Source organism: Rana temporaria, chromosome 7 (assembly GCF_905171775.1).
Source record: "Rana temporaria chromosome 7, aRanTem1.1, whole genome shotgun sequence".
Taxonomy (NCBI): domain Eukaryota; kingdom Metazoa; phylum Chordata; class Amphibia; order Anura; family Ranidae; genus Rana; species Rana temporaria.
The window spans coordinates 120422595-120435867 of NC_053495.1; the positions used below are offsets into that span (position 1 = coordinate 120422595).

Below are 13273 nucleotides of genomic sequence, written 5' to 3' on the forward strand. Positions count from 1 at the left end.
GTCCCATCCCTTTGTGACATCATCAACCAAGATCAAAGCACCCCCCCATGTTTAGGGCATGTGTCCTTTAGGGCATGTGTCCTGGTATGGTTTGAGAGGGGGATCGCTCTTTTCTGGCCTATCAGGCTACATAGCTGGTATTGATTTTGTCAAGGATTTGGTGGGGGCAGGCCTTTTAAAAAAAAAAATTGGCATGGGGTTCCCCTTAAAATCCATACCACACCTGAAGCCTGTGGGGTGGATTTACTAAAGAGAAATCCACTCTGCTCTACAAGTGCACTACAGGTGCACTTGTACGTTCAGTAGCTGTAGATCGCTGTAGGTCTGAGGGGAAGCAGTGCACTTGTAGTGAAAAATGGATTTGCCTTTCATAAATAACCCCCCATGTGTGCGCATAGGATAACATGCAGGGGAGTTTAGAGGCAGCTAAAAAAAATGTCTGATGCCCAAAACAGTAGCTGTAAAAATGCCCAGTGTGCATGAGGCCTTACCCCATTGTCTTTATTTACTAAACCTAGAAAGTGCAAAATCTGATGCCGCTGTGCATGGTAGCCAATCAGCTTCCTACTTCAGTTTATTCAATCAAGCTTTGCAATAAAACATGGAAGCTGATTGGTTTCTATGAAAAGCTGTACCAGGTTTTGCAAGCTCCAGTTTTAATAAATCAACCCTACTGTGTCTGTAAATTGTTAGAGCAGTTATAGACCTCTCTACCCACACTACTCTCAAATGTTTGTTGCACTGTCATACCTTCCCCATTGCTCTTCTGCAAAAATGCCCATTGTTACACCTGTGATGAGAACACTCTCAACCTCCCCCTTCAAAGAGGCTTTCCAACTTAAGTCAACTAATCTAAATCTAAGCAATCTTAACAGAAGCAACAATCTAAACACAAACAGACTGAGAGTGAACATTACTGGAGCGGGTAACAAAGCAGTTAAGCTTTTATAATTACACATGGTAGCCAGCATTTGTTTTAACAGAGGCATGAACTATTACCAGCCTCTACTGTCATAATTCTGACCTTAAAACAATGTCCATGTCACTTGCTGCCATGCCCAAACTGGAATGTAGCAGAGGGTGTTATTTACGAAAGGCAAATCCACTTTGCACTACAAGTGCAAATTACAAGTGCAAACTGCACTTGAAATTGCACTGAAAGTGCACTTGGAAGTGCAGTCGCTGTAAATCTGAGGTGAAAATCTGAAATAAGGGGAAGCTCGGCTGATTTTATTATCCAATCATGTGCAAGCTTAAATTATGTTTTTTATTTTCCTTGCATGTCCCATTGGATCTACAGCGACTGACTTCCAAGTGCACTTTCAATGCAATTTCAAGTGCACTTTGTACTTGTAGTTTGCACTTGTAGTGCAAAGTGGATTTGCCTTTAGTAAATAACCCTCAGAGTTTTACACCATGGTAGTTATTCACATAGATTTTCCTTATATCTACTTAGAATATGTATGGTCAGTTTTCTTGGAAAATTACACTTTTACCATAGGAGTTGTGGAATACCTAAAGTTGAAAGGCTGAGATGTATGCAAGTTTAATTTTAGGGTAAGCACCAAACTCACAGATGTGTATTCACTAGGCTGATCTGCAGTCTTATCTTTCAACTTTTTCAAATTCTGTTCCCAAAGTTTGCCTTCTGCACTTTTCCCTTGCACAAGTTAAACACTGTCATTACCCTCTGTACTGCTCACTTGTCATATCTTCAGACTTCCTCTTCTGCACATACCGCCCACTCTCACATCCTCTGAACTCCTTTCCAAAACATACTGCAAGTTTTCATACCCTCTAAACTTCTTTCCTGCACATAATACTACTGTACATTCTTTCGTTGTACATAATGTCTGCTGTCTGACCTTCTGCTCTTCTTCCGGCACATGCTACCCAAAAGCAAGCCTATTTAGCATTGATTGTAATATCCTCAACATTCTTCATTCTGTAATAAGCACACTTTTTCTAGTTAAACATAATTAGAAACAAAAATCTCATCATGCATTTTTCATGTAGTTGCACATGCACCAAAATACATCAAAAGGCACACAGGGGATGAGATACAAATGTATACTTGCTGCAGCTTTCACTTTCCATAAAGTTTAATTTAGAGGCACAAAAACTTTGATCCTAGTAGGTTGTGGTCTCTTTTTCAACCATTGCAGCACCTTTGAAATTCAGACAGCAGGTTAATCACAGACACTTTACATTTTCTTAAAATGCATCAATACTGTAATCTTTTTCTGCTGTAATAGCCCAATAGGACAGTTGGGACCAATGCAGAAAACAAGGTGTGTTTTCTGCAGCTTTGCACTTGCACTACTGCTGTGCATTATTCTCTGTGATAATGTTCTGCTCATGCACATTCTTATTACAGGCTGCAGCAGTTGTGGCGGAGTTTAGAGAAGAGATAAACCCTGCCCAGCCACAGCATTAGGAGTGTGTGTTGTTAATACCTACATTTAGTAACATAGACTGGGGGGGAGGGCCTAGATTATACAACGTATATTAAAGCTACAGCTATAATTTTGAAGTGTATCTCCAAACCACTATTTTGCTATGAATTTCACAGACTTAAAGGCAGGGTCTGTCTTTACTTTAAAGTGGTTGTATACCCTCCCACACACTTTTACTGTTTTAAAATCCTCATGAAAAATACTAATGATTGCTGCTTGTTGCTGTCTCCTTACCTGTTTAGTTGTAATCCGTCCTGTTTTGTTTAACACCCCTGGCGGTATTCTAGAGTATGGCTCGGGGTAAGATTTCTGTACCAAAATCGGTATCCCCGAGCCAGACTCGGGCTCGCCTCGAAGCAGCCACAGACAAAGTTACTTACCTTGTCCCTGGATCCTGCGATGCCTCCCTGCTGTGTGAGCGAGCGGGTCCTCGCTCGATTCACACAGTGTCCCTGTGTGCCGCCGATCTCCGTTCCCTGTGATGTTATGACACACGGGGACGGAGAACGGTGCAAAATTCAAAAAAAGTTAATAAAAATATTACATACAGTATACTGTAATCTTATAGATTACAGTACTGTATGTAAAAAATACACACACTCTTTGTCCCTAGTGGTCTGCCCAGTGCCCTACATGTACTTTTGTATAATAAAAACTGTTCTTTCTGCCTGCAAACTGTAGATTGTCCATAGCAACCAAAAGTGTCCCTTTATGTCAAAAGTGGTTTTAGAGCAGCTAGAAAACAGCGATAATAAATTATAATCACTTGCAGAATTGTACGATAGCGATTTGTGGGTAAATTTGTCATCAAAAAAATAAAAGTAATGACAGCGACAATTCTGCAACTGAGCAAATTTGAGTGATTTTGAGTTGATTACATTATTGAATAATTTTTATTATAATTATATTATTATTTGTTATAATTATTTATAATTATTTATTATATTATAATTTATGATTTTGTTTTTAAAACTTTTTCATACCCAGGATGCCTACTAGACTCTTGTTTGGACAGATTTAAGTGAGTTATTCATAATGATTACCGGCCTACAATGTAAAACACCAAATTTCCTTGCAAAATAATGGTACCGCTTTCAGCACCTAAAATCTGAAATAATCATACCGCCAGGGAGGTTAATGACCTCAATGTGCATGCGCTTTCCTTCCCTGAATTTGCAGCACACTCTTTATGCTGTGCATCTATTGACAGGCTGCCGTGAATTGGATTTCCTCTTCCTGCGGCAGAGCTGTTAAATCGTGCGAGACTGCAAAGTCTTTCCCAGCATCCTGAAACTCCCCATGTGACCGTGTGATGTCACACAGAAGTAAATCTTCTCTATCCTAGCGCGCCGATCAGCTTCAGCAAGACGAACGGGCACACATATACTCAGAACGGGTATTTACCGTTAATAAAGAACAAAAATAATGGTGTATGAGTGCCGATGCTCGGTTACCGCGGTAATGTCAGATCGAGCATGCGCGAGATTACGGTGAAGGCAAACATGAAAGGGCAGAAATTATATTCTACATGGGCTGGGAAAACTATACTCAAGATGGAGCCACCTTATCTTGATAGAAAAAATAATTCAAAGTGAAAAAAAGTAAGTAATCGGCTATTGTGTGCTAATAGACTGTGTAATATTTGCTAAAGAGTTAGTACAAAAAATATATGAAAAGAAACATAGGGACTGCAGGATTTACTTCCTCGTTAATGAACTTGTCCACATTCTTTTGGTTGAAAATGAGCCATAAAATATATCTCTAAAAATTAGGCTCCTTTTGCCCAAAATTGTATGTGTATCCCAATTGCCAATGTTGAAATCTGATAAAACAGTGAGACAAAGGGGTTGATTTACTAAAGGAAAATAGGCTGTGCACTTTGCAAAGTGCAGTTGCACGCACCATGTGCAGTTGCTTTAGAGCTTCAATAATAACAAATTATAAAACAAAACAGCATTTTTACTTGCAAATGATTGGATGATGAAAGTCCCCATGTAGAAGTAAAATATATTTTAAAAAAACATTCTTAATATATTTTTTTCAAATATATTGCCATATATTTGAAATGCTACAATTTTGGCCAGATTCAATATATTTCAAAAATATATTTCAATATATTTGTGAATATATTGTGGAATGCATTGTGAAATATGTTGCAAATATATTCATAAATATATGTTAAATGTACTTCTGAATGCATTTAGCAATATATTTATGCAACCATAAATATATTGCAATGTGCATTTTGGAATGCATTGTGAATATATTCAGAAATATATTGCTAAATGCATTCAGAAGTACATTTCACATATATTTATGAACATATTCACAATGCATTCCAAAATGCACTTTGCAATATATTTATGGCTGCAAAAATATATTGCTAAATGCATTCAGAAGTACATTTAACATATATTTATGAATATATTTGCAACATATTTCACAATGCATTCCGAAATATATGCACAAATATATTGAAATATATTTTTGAAATATATTGAATCTGGCCAAAATTGTAGCATTTCAAATATATGGCAATATATTTGGGAAAAATATATTAAAGTTTTTTTTAAATATATTTTAAATATATATGTAAATGTACTTCTGAATGCAAAATTTAAAAAAATACATTCCTATTAAATTTGGAAATGCTGTGTATTTATATATTGTATTTTATATATTGTAGGCCTATAAAACTAGCAAACATTTGGAAAAAAAACAATAACACAGTACAATACACACAACTTTATTATCATGTAAATATACAAAAACTACAACACAGGGAATAGAAAGTGGTGTTAACTATGGTAAATGACAATGACATAAAAGTTTGTGGTATTCTGCTGAGGTTCCTGATGTTTCCCTTCAGGTGATATTTCAACGCCGCAATTTTTCTCGTAACAGCGTCACTGATCACAGCTTATGAAGTCCCAGGAAACTTTGCCAAAGTAGCAGCTTTAAAAAGTAAATGGGAAATATTAGACTTATTAGATTTTCCCTGTGAATCAAAAGCCATATAAGACCCTTTTCACACTGCAGCGATGCTAAAGCTCAGTCGGTTTTGCAGTGTTTTTGTAGCACTTTTTAGGTGTTTTTTTTTTTTTTTAAGGGAAAAAGTCCAGTTTTTAATGCGCTTTTAGGGTGCTTTGGAAGCACTGCCCATTAATTTCAATAGGCAAGTGCGTTTTAGGAGCGCTATTTATAGCGCTCCCAACCCGCCCCAAATGCTGCTTGCAGGACTTTTTCTAATGTTGCGCAAGTGCACCGCCCCAGTGTGAAATTACTCATTGCACTGAAAGGGATGCAGTTTTATGAGCTTTTTAGAGGCGATTTCTAGCGCTAAAATGCCTGAAAACTGCCTCAGTGTGAAAGGAGTCTAACAGATGCAGCTGAGTAAATAAAACTAACAAAATTAAGCATGTATAAAAACATCAAAATATTGTAGACTTTTCAAAAATCAGTATAAAAATCAACATCTTGCCTACAACTTGCCTTATTAGTTCAGACTACTACCAGACTGAGCAAGATATCTCATGTTGACACAACAGTCAAATTGGCTTACAGTCTACATGTCAAAGCTGATGTTTTCATAGGGTCTAACTGTACCTGCTTCTCTCCATCTGTCAGCCGCTTGGAGGCACCGCCTTAAAGGTTACTTTTTATTGAAGTGGTTGTAAAGACACAAGGGTTTAGCCCCCCTATACTTACATGAGTCCCCTCTCGATCCAGCGATGTCCACGAGAGCCTTGTCTCTCCAGGGACTTTCTGTAGCGGTGGGAGCTATTGGCTCCCGATGCTATCAATCACAGCCAGTGAGCTAATTAGGAGATGGGGCCAAGGCAAGGCTCAGTGTGTGATTGGACACACAGAGCTCTGGTTCAGGAGCACTGGCATGGGGCCTGAGAAGAGAAGCATCTGAGCTGCTCTGTACAAAAACCCTTACACAGAGCAGGTAAATAGGAGTAGGACATGTTTGATATTTAAAAAAAATACGTTTTAATGTTTCGGTACCAAAAGAAAACCTACCTGAGTACGACACTTGACAAGGAGATAAGTTCAACTCTTCAGGCGGGACAGAAGGTGATGCACACGATACACCCACACAGGATGAACTTCCACCATCATTCTTCAGTGCTATTAGCTGCGCTCTTGTAGTTTTAAAGTATCCATTATGCCAGGCAAATCTATGGAAATGCATAAAAACTTTTTAAGTAACATAATGGCCTATTTTCTCACTATATCCATTTCATTTGTTAGAAATTGATGACTTGTGGAAAAATGTACTTTTACATGATTAGAGGGTTTCCTCCAGTCTGCTGCTGACCCCCCCCCCCCACTAGATCAAAAATATTCCAGGAGGGTTTCACCCAAGGTAAAAGTAAGGATGTTCCACAAAACAAAAATCCTACTTGTGCATATAGTATGTAGTTACCTCAGTGCACTCACTCATACTATAATGAATGTAGTACAGTAAACTCCCAGTTACCCAACGATCCCCATTGGTACTGTTTCTGGTTGCTTGAGAGCTAATAGTAACTCTCAAGCACCCATCTCCCATGGCACCCTGACCCCCTCCCACTTAGCAGCTAAAGGGGGTAGGGCTTTGGGGCAGGGTTTTACTACCCCCAAATTCACATGTGAATGAGCCTTAAAAGTGCTATTGCCAAATGCAACTAAGGGCTCATTCACAAGTGTGGTATGCAATGCTCCAATGCGCCTCTGAGAAATTCTGCAAGGTGGTGAGGAGGCAAAATGTTAACACCAATAATTGCAGTGAAAGGCACGTGATTGCAGCGCGGTAGTACAGCAATTATAGGTTTTAGTCAGGTGTGAGGAGGCAACATTAGAGGACACTGTGCCCTGTGATCTTTGACTTCTCCCATGTTGTTCAGGTAGATCTCCACCTCTCTAAGGTTGCCTAACTCTGCCTTAAAACACTGTAGAATGAAAGGGCAAATGATTGGTCAAAGAGAAAATAAAGATAAAAAAAAATAAAAATAACAAAGGCAGCAGTACTGGTGGAATAACACACAATAAATAGATAAAAAAATGAAAAGACTGCACCAATATAAAAAATTCAATTAAAATAAAAAAATTTCACCAATACCAATTCACATTGAAAGATTGGCATCCAGGGGCTGATATGCCAAAAACGGTGCACAATAATTAACCAAAACAAAAAATCAGAGTGCACAGAAAAATTAGTATATAAATTCACAAAATGAATGTCCAATTATATGTGTAAACAATGAGAGGTTAATACGCCAAATCGGTGATCCCAAAATTGTATGCCAACAGCACACAATTGGCAAACCAAACCTCAAAAGTTCTTAATGATATCACCACAAAACTCAAACACTGATGACCAAATGAATAATGAAGGATGATGCAGATATGATGATCAGATACAGTGTCAGTTGAATGCAGTGATATAAAAAAACGGAAGGTGCCCACCACCGTAATTAAGTTGTCCGCTTACCAAAGGCAAGTTGTCTCAGTTGTTGGTTTTCTTCTTCCAAGTGCTTATTCCGGTTTTTCCATTCACCAGTTGTCAGTCTTGGTCAGGAGCTTTGATAGCGGCTGGCGGCCCATCTGTCAGAATCCAAAAATAAATAAATAAATAAATAAATAAATAAATACATTTAGCTTTCCACCTCCACACCCCCCATCCACCCCCCCCCCCCCCACACACACACACACACACACCCCATCCACCCCCCCACAAACACACACACCCCAGACACCGCTAACCTCCTTCTGCACAATTTATTTGATGGCAGCTGAATGTAAACAGCAGGCAGTGGGGGAACCATAGCCAGACTGCCATTGGCTGTTTCAATTTTAAAATTAGGCTGACTATTGTGCCCCCTTCCCACTGCCTGCTGTCAATCAGCAGAGGAAGACCTGAAGAAGAATGTTCTCCTTCAAATCCTCTCCTTTGCTGATTGACAACAGGCAGTGGGCGGGTGTAATAGCACACTAGCTATTGGCTACTGCAATTTAAAATAGTCAATAGCAACCTGGCTATTGATTCCCCTGCTATCTGCTTTTTTCCTGTATTCTGACAGTGGCCAGTGGCTGTTAGAATACAAAAAAAAGGCCTAGGTGTCAACTGATATCAGGCTACTTCTGGGGCAGCTGGATGTAAACAGAATATCAGTACCTCATATTGTCATCGGCCTGAAAGGTGGCCCATAATTGGTATCTGTATGGAAAAATCCATATCTGTTGGCACCTAGTAGCAGGGCAGATAATATGCAAAAGGGGAGGGAGACATAACACATTGGTAGCACTGTGCCCTGACATTATAATGGGGTATATTTACTAAAGGCAAATCCACTTTGAACTACAAGTGCACTTGGAAGTGCAGTCGCTGTAGATCTGAAGGGGACATGAAAAAAAAAAAAAGCATTTTTGCTTGTACATGATTGGATGATAAAATCAGCAGAGCTTCCCCTCATTTCAGATCTTCCCCTCAGTTCTACAGCGACTGCATTTTCAAGTGCACTTGTAGTGCAAAATGGATTTGCCTTCAGTAAATCAACCCCTATGCTGCATGGTGAGTGGATATAGAATGGAAGCCGTATAATATTATATGCAGCAATGTGCACTGAAAGTATGCTACACAGTTACTGGATATAACGTGGAAGCCACACATATTATATGAAGCAGAGTGACATGCTGTGGAAGAGGAGCTCTATAATATTACATTACTGTGCACATGCTGCATGGTAACTGGGAAGGTGAATGCACACAGAATGAGAACTATTCAGCAGGAAATAGACAAATAAAACTTAACTCATGCACCAAACTGTCACAATTCTGATATTATTTGATAGAAGACATACCTTTAATCCAGGAGAATACAGAGAGTCTCCACCATGCCATGCTTTCCTTTTCAGACTAGGCCTTACAGGAAGTGAGAGGTGAAGGTTCACTCCTCTGGTTCCCACCCGGGTCACTTCCTGTCTTCCTGTATTATGATAGAAGTCTGTCTGTTTGAAGAGTTTTTCCCAGGGCAGGATTTACATATTAGAAGATTGAAGGCACAGAAATCACAGACCCACATCCCAATAAAAGGAATGAGAAAAAAGAAATGAGAAAAATATTTATACATGTAAGTAAGTGATGGGAGAGGCATTATATATATATATATATATATATATATATATATATATATATATATATATATATACACACTGTATCTTCATTCTGCTATATGTGTGTGTGTATATATATATATATATATATATATATATATCAGATATACTCTATGTGTGTGTGTATGTATGTATATATATATATATTATATATACACATATATACTGTGTATACACACACACACAAGAATGCAGCTCTCATCACTTACATATTTATCTTCCAGCCCAGCCTAGTATTGGCCCATGACAACAGTGCAGCTTGGGCAGGGATATGACATTTAAAGCGAAGTTCCACCCAAAAGTGGAAGCTCCACTTATTTGCCTCCCCCCCCCCACTTTGCCACATTTGCCACCTTTCGGGGAGGGAAGCAGGTTCCTGTTTTTGACAGGTACCTGTCCCCACTTCCGAGAGATCTCGCTGCGGCGGATGCGTTTCCGATGCTTTTCTGCATGCGTGTTTTTGATGCATTCCAGGGCATGTTTGGTGTGTTTTAAAGCTTTGTTATATATCAATTTTGCACATATGTAGGGTCTTTTTGTTTGTTTGTTTTTTTGCTGTCAGATTGATTTATGACAGCCTGATCACATAAATTGTGTAATGAGTCTTAATCACTGCTAGGTTGATTTTTAACACGACCGCTCATTTGTATATTATGTCTGTTATAGTATATATTATCTACACTGCCTGATATTCATCATAATTCGGCCTAGTGATGATGTTGTGACTTGATGTCTGCAAGCCTGCTGCTGTAGATTCCTGTCCTCCCTATTGGGATTGATAAACCAGCTGTAAGGAAGCACGGATGATGTTTTTGTATATACCTGTACCGTTTGTCCAATCACTGTGGACTAGGTCTTGTAACACCCCTTCCTTAATTTATTAATTTCCCAATTTTTATATTTCTGTAATGTCCGCGCGTTTAGCGCGTTCAATACTTGTTTGTGTCCCGGGGCAATATCCGCCTTACCATTAGAGTTTTGACTTTGCCAGGTTGGGTTCCCTCACTTAAGATGGTGGGCTTGCACTCGTTAAAGATCAAGTATCTGACACGCCCCATGTAATGCACGTATTTAACGCGGTGACGCGGCACGCATCCTCATTCCCGTGACCACGTCTATACGAAGACGAAACGTTGGGAGGTTGGCGTGCTGACGTCATCGCGTACAGAGGACGTGCCTCGTTTGTTTGTTTGCCGGCCGGCTACATTTTATCTCTGCTGCATTGAACCTTTTTAATTCGTCTTCCTGCTGTAGATCGTTACACACTGACATGCAAAACTGATCCTTTGAGGGTCGCTTATTTTTGGGCTGAGTCTACGGAAGTAGGAACCCCTGTACCGCTCCACATAGGACCGCTCCACATATTTGTGGCTACAGTATGGATGGCTCTTCTTGATCCCCTGGGATCTATACTTCTGGTAAGGGTCAAGCCTGAATTTTTTCACTTGGATATTGTCCCAACTTTAAATCACAGATTTGGATTCACTTCCTAGTGTTTTTGGACTTTTTTTGGGGACTTTCTTCAATTTTATAATATATATTTTTTATTGATTTGTTTATGAACACACATTGAGATTATATATTCTACATTTTGGTTTTTTGATTGAGCTGACTCTGGCTCAGCGCTTTTTTATTTTTATTTATATATGGTCACTCATTTATTATTATTTTTAGCGCAACTCCCACTTTTTAACTATTGATTTATATGTCGTATAACATTTTGAGTCTGCTGCTCTTTTAAGTTTCTTTTTGGTATGCGCATTTTTTCACTTTTTATATACACAGTTACTGGATATAACGTGGAAGCCACACATATTATATGAAGCAGAGTGACATGCTGTGGAAGAGGAGCTCTATAATATTACATTACTGTGCACATGCTGCATGGTAACTGGGAAGGTGAATGCACACAGAATGAGAACTATTCAGCAGGAAATAGACAAATAAAACTTAACTCATGCACCAAACTGTCACAATTCTGATATTATTTGATAGAAGACATACCTTTAATCCAGGAGAATACAGAGAGTCTCCACCATGCCATGCTTTCCTTTTCAGACTAGGCCTTACAGGAAGTGAGAGGTGAAGGTTCACTCCTCTGGTTCCCACCCGGGTCACTTCCTGTCTTCCTGTATTATGATAGAAGTCTGTCTGTTTGAAGAGTTTTTCCCAGGGCAGGATTTACATATTAGAAGATTGAAGGCACAGAAATCACAGACCCACATCCCAATAAAAGGAATGAGAAAAAAGAAATGAGAAAAATATTTATACATGTAAGTAAGTGATGGGAGAGGCATTATATATATATATATATATATATATATATATATATATATATATATATATATATATATATATATATATATATATATATATATATATATATATATACACACTGTATCTTCATTCTGCTATATGTGTGTGTGTGTATATATATATATATATATATATATATATATATATATATATATCAGATATACTCTATGTGTGTGTGTATGTATGTATATATATATATATTATATATACACATATATACTGTGTATACACACACACACAAGAATGCAGCTCTCATCACTTACATATTTATCTTCCAGCCCAGCCTAGTATTGGCCCATGACAACAGTGCAGCTTGGGCAGGGATATGACATTTAAAGCGAAGTTCCACCCAAAAGTGGAAGCTCCACTTATTTGCCTCCCCCCCCCCCACTTTGCCACATTTGCCACCTTTCGGGGAGGGAAGCAGGTTCCTGTTTTTGACAGGTACCTGTCCCCACTTCCGAGAGATCTCGCTGCGGCGGATGCGTTTCCGATGCTTTTCTGCATGCGTGTTTTTGATGCATTCCAGGGCATGTTTGGTGTGTTTTAAAGCATTCCAGTGCATTTTCCTCCTTTTTTTCTTAACCTTAGATAAGGACATGTGTGTTCCAGTGCGTTCAGGTGCATTCTAGTGCGTTTTTGATGTGCTTTACAGTGTTCCATTACAGTCCAGTGCAGGAAAAATGCAGCATGCTCTACTTTTTTTCTGGAACTGCAAGCACTGGTTTGAATTATGCCATTGAAAACCATATAACCTACTTTCCATGCAGACAAAAAAAAACGCACTGGACTGCATGTGGTGTGAATTGGCCCCTATAGGGAATGGCAGCAGCAGCACCCCGAGAGCCATTGGAAGCATTGGCTGGGGTACCAACATCGCTGGATTCCAGGACAGGTAAGTGTCCTAATATTAAGTCAGCAGCTGCAGTATGTGTACAGTATGGGGGTTATTTACTAAAGGCAAATCCACTTTGCACTACAAGTGCACTTGTAAGTGCAGGTGCTGTAAATCTGAGGGGTAGATCTGAAATGAGGGGTAGATCTGAAATGAGGGGAAGCTCTGCTGATTTTATCATCCAATCATGTGCAAGCTAAAATGCTGTTTTTTATTTTCCTTTCTCCCCTCGGATCTACAGCGACTGCACTTCCAAGTGCACTTTCCTTGCAATTTCAAGTGCACTTTGCATTTGTAGTTTGCACTTGTAGTGCAAAGTGGATTTGCCTTTAGTAAATAACCCCCATTGTGTAGCTGCTGAGTTTTAATTTTGTGCTGGGGAGAACTTTAATATCCCAATTCCTTTTATTTGGCTGCTGGAATTACCCTTCGGCAGGTACTAAGTC

General features: G+C 39.0%; 1 long non-coding RNA gene across 1 annotated transcript; it reads right to left on the bottom strand.

The window, feature by feature from the left end:
- Nucleotides 1-6483: 6483 nt before the first annotated feature.
- LOC120945606 lies at nt 6484-11794 on the bottom strand. Its single transcript, XR_005750604.1, has 3 exons — nt 11621-11794; nt 7936-8048; nt 6484-6640 (listed from the first exon to the last, which is right to left on the bottom strand). It is a non-coding gene; the product is annotated as an uncharacterized LOC120945606 (long non-coding RNA).
- Nucleotides 11795-13273: the final 1479 nt, after the last annotated feature.